Genomic DNA, 4,786 nt, shown 5'->3' with positions numbered 1-4,786 from the left:
ACTCGATAATAACCAAATGAGCCTACTGGTTCAATGTGAATTCATTCTATAGGACTGATAGCTGCTTATAACGGCCATTTGTCTGCAAACAGACACTTAACTGTGTAAAAGAAGACTGAATCAACATGAGGAGGGATGCATGATGATCCACAGGTTCTATATATTAGAAGATTTTTAGACTTGCTTTTCACCTGCTGCCAGAAGATTTCACCTAAATAGATATATATCTACCATTCAAGAAGTAATCCCATAATATTTCCACGGTAACAAAACTATGGCAAGCCGTTTTGATATGTACTAGTTTTACTGAATATGTATCCCTGTTATCTGGAAAAAAAAAAAATTTTCTTTGTCTAAATGACCATTTCAAACAAAATTACATTCTCCACATCTAGAATAAACTTTCTGGATGTCTAGAAATTAATTTCAGATCTCCATATTCCTAATATTACTGGTCAACATTTGTATTTTTTTTTAAATATGACTTTTTTTTTCCAGACATAATTACATTTTCAGTCAAGCTGATAAATGTCAGAATGGCCTCTTAAAATGTGTAAAACATTTCTAGACATATAAAGCTGAATTCTAACTAGTATAGTTTTGTTTTGTTACTTTCTAAAATTCAGTTTCTGCTACAAAAATGTAATTTAGTAAATATATTATTATAGTTAGGTCTTAGAATGTGATTCTGATCAGGATGAATCTTATTTTAGTGATCTAGAAATGGAACAACAGAGAGGGGTGCTTTTAATAAATGTAAAAACGGCCTGCCATAGCACACTTCATATAAAATGACACATTAACCTGAGCACCAATCTTCTCTCTCGCCATCTTCCTCTCCTTTGTAGCGCTATTATCTGTCTTTTTAACACATTCTCCTTTTTTATGTTTTTTTTTTTTTTTGCATTTCTGCATTATCTTCAGTTCCAGTGGGGTGAAATAGACACTTCTTGTTGCCTGTTGTCATGGTGACTCGTCAAATTTGTGCTCCACTGATAATGGCTTTTCATACTTGTTTCGCACGCGCTTAACTCTGAGTGGATCAAGTTAAAATTGATTGAAATAATTAATAGCAGCCGTTGTGAAACCGAACACCCAGTTTTCCCGACTTTAGGTGAGATCAATTTAGAGTTGGAAATTTGAATCTTAAACCTGCTTAATGAAACAGACCTCTGTGCCACTTGTGTTGAACCCAAAATATTTCTTGGGTTTCAGGTAACAGAAAAGAAATGATGCCTTTTGGCAATGGGGGTAGATCTAGGTGTCAAAAGTGCTCACATTCTTTACTGACACCTGTGGTAAGTAGACATGTTAAAAAATTCCTCACTGAACTTTAGCAAAACTAAAAAAAATGAATTCTTCAAAGCAGTTTTATGCCCCAGTTTTTTTTTTTTTTTTTCATTTTATGCTCACTGTTGGTAGAGAGAACATAAGAAAAATACAGTGTACTTTAATTCAAAATTAAAATTTCAGAAAGGATGATATAGGTTGAAATGACCAGGATTTCTGCATGAGCAATTGAATAGTTTTAGAGCTCTGGTATTCACGGCATTAAAGTTGCAAATAGGATCAAAACTTAAATAGACCTCGAAACATAATCAAACAACAAATATCGGATTTAATTCAATTAAACTCAGTTTCTTCATATAGCGGCAATTCACAACACGTCATCTCAAGGCACTTTACAGTTCACCATATCATACAATCAGATTGATTCTAGGTTTTCTAAGGAAAACCAGCTGATTGCATCGACTCATTGAACCGAAGGCAATCCCTCACATTAAGCATGCTTGTAGTGACAGTGGAGAGGAAGAACTCCCTTTTAACATGAAGAACAGGCTCAGTTTGAGCGGCCAACTGCTGACGCCGACTGAGAATCATGGAGACAGAAGCAGAGATACAAAAAGCAACTGTAAAAGGCGGCCCCGTCAAGGAGCAGACGAGCTCCGAGCCAGCTCCCATGTCAGAGGATGAAGAGAGCACATCCTGTAAGTCACACTTAGAGAAACAGGACTACACTGAAAAACAGGCCAAGCTCCTACATCTATAAACAAAGGCGCTGATGGCAGCAGCACAGCTGATATTTGTCTCCAGGATGATATCACAGCCAAACAGGAACAGGTACTTTGGCTCTAACTGTCCTAAAAACAACATTACTGCTACCTTGATTGGCTTTGTGTCATTGTGTGTGTCTCTGTGTTGTCCTGTGACTGACTGGCAACCTGTCCAGGGTGTAACCCGCCTGTCACCCATAGACTGCTGGAGATAGGCACCAGACCCACCACAACCCTGACAGAATAAGCAGGAGAAGATGGGTGGATGAATCCTACTTGAAGAGCAGTGGCTGTTTAGCATCAGTAGGTACCTTAACATCATAAACATCACATGGAAAGGGGGTATGAGAGAGGGGGAGAGACATGCGGCAAAGGACCACAGGTTGGATTCGAACCAGGGTCGGCCACGTCGAGGACCAATGGTTAGTCGTGCACACTAACCAGTGCGCCACCTGCACGCCCCCTAGCTTCACTCAATCCAGCTAGGACCAAATCATACAGTCAAATTTATTCAAAGTTTTTTATCTGAGGAAACCCGTTGATTACGACGACTCAATGACTCGCAGGCCATTCCTCACACTAATCATGCTTGTAGCGACAGTGGAGAGGAAAAACTCCCTTTTACCAGGAGGAAAGCTCCAGCAGAACCAGAGTCGTGGCAAAACTCTAATAAAGAAGGAATCTTGCACTTTGAATCAGATAAATCTGCAAAGTTGGTGTATCACCTACCGAGCATCTCCAGGATTAAAGGACGAATATCTCAGCAGGTGCTTGAAAAACAAATTAATCTGATCATCTTCAGTAGAACTGATGCAATTTTATTTAAATCAGATCTTCTTATTTCAATCAGATCGTCTCTAGGCCACAGAACTGAATAAACAAAGAGATTCGTTGTCCTCTTTGTTTATCCAAGGCTGTGGCTTACAGAGTCACATCGGTATTTCAGGTCTTTTTACAAGTTTCTTCTCTTTCTCAACTAATGTCGCAATTTTGAGGTTCTCAAGAAGCACAGATTCCAGCCCACAGACAGCCCATAAAACCTTTCCACAGGTTAATTGTTCATAGCTCCACCTGCAAAATAAATTTAACAGTGGTTAGTTTGAATAGTCTTGATCAAACAGGATTTGCACATCAAAAAAAAGGCATATAACAAAATTTTACAATGAGAAACATCGAGGGCATTAAAAGGTCTTTCCTTCTTTTAAATGTACTATTATCTTAGCAGAGTCCAGAGGATTAAAAACATATATTTACTCTGTAATGGGATATATTAATGCATAGATCTTGGTATGTTATTCTTATGACACATACAATGTGTAGGTTTTGATTGTTACTCTTGTAGAGATGTCTGTTTAATTTCCCTTGGAGCACAAGTGAAAAATCATTAAAGAGAAAAGTTCACTCAGGTGTTTTTCACAAATAGTTTTTTTTATGCATTCATGTTTTCCATTATAGATGGGAACCCTGGGTTTTCCACTTTTTGCAGTATGTGAAAAAACTTAGTGGTGGGCAAAGGAAGTGTATAAAAGAAAATCTTATCTGCATATCTTTTTATTTATAAAACAGTGTCACAACTCTGTTAAAAAAAAAATCCACAGCATAAAATAATCTTTCAAGACCCATTTTACTTGGAGATCTTCTGTTCTGTATCACCTATTTGGCAAACATTTCTCCAATTTAATGTTTTGCAAAATAAACATCATTTCTCAAGTATTCAACCTTTACTTACTTTAAGAAACCTTAAAAGAGGGTACAGTATGCATCTGAATAATCAATATGACCAATGTTCAGTTGTATTGTGTGCTAGGGTTGGAAGGTAAAGGAGAAACTTGTTGAAACAGACCTCCTTTTACTGCCTTTGTATATTATACAAAACACCCCAGGCATATCTAATAACAAAGTGGACAAAAAGCATGTGACAGATTTATTGATTTACCATTAACTTGGTGCATAGATAATGCTTCATTGGTAGTAAAAGCTTTTAAAGAACTGTGGCCCCAATGGGCTTCAGGGCAAAATTCCAAAGCTTGTTTCTGCTCGTTTTGAGATGTTCAAGTCTTTGTTTCACAAGAACAAGGTCACATAAGGTCCCCACCTGTAAGACTGAATAGCCCACCTTACAAATTAGGTAAACTAACTTCTCCAAAACAAAACTTCCTCTAGTTTATTCAACATGTTTCATTACTAAAGGTTTTCTGGCTCCTGGCTTGTAGAAGAAAATGTATGAGAACAGTCGGTTGTGTGGTTAAGTTATGCAAGTCCTTTCCTAAGACAATATGTTATGACAGCTGAAATATATTACCACAGCCCGCCCTCTCTGCACTAATTTATCCTGAAGGTTGTCCCTTACATTCCACACTTGATCATGCATGTCTACATGCACCCTCCTTTGTTTACTGATAGTAAGCCATAATGGGAAAAGGAAGGACCCATCCTTTCGACTCTACCGAAAAAACTCAAGAAGTAAATTATAGAACATAGAAACTTTATTTCTGCTGTTAAATACATTTTTTATTGATTTATTTGCTAAAAAGCTGAGCAAACAAATCAACGCTTTAGAAAGGCAAAGAATCAAGCACCAAAAAAATCAAATTTATTAGGCCTCGATGCATTTTTTTTATTCCCTGTCTAATCTTAACTTCCAGGCTTTTATTTATTTTGTCTTAACACAGCTTCCATACAGACCAAGAGCCATCGATATCACTGCATTGCATGGATATTCACTTGTTCTT

This window comes from Cyprinodon variegatus, unplaced genomic scaffold (genome assembly GCF_000732505.1).
Source record: "Cyprinodon variegatus isolate N-32 unplaced genomic scaffold, C_variegatus-1.0 Scaffold33, whole genome shotgun sequence".
NCBI classification, from domain to species: domain Eukaryota; kingdom Metazoa; phylum Chordata; class Actinopteri; order Cyprinodontiformes; family Cyprinodontidae; genus Cyprinodon; species Cyprinodon variegatus.
This window is presented reverse-complemented; position numbering follows the sequence as displayed.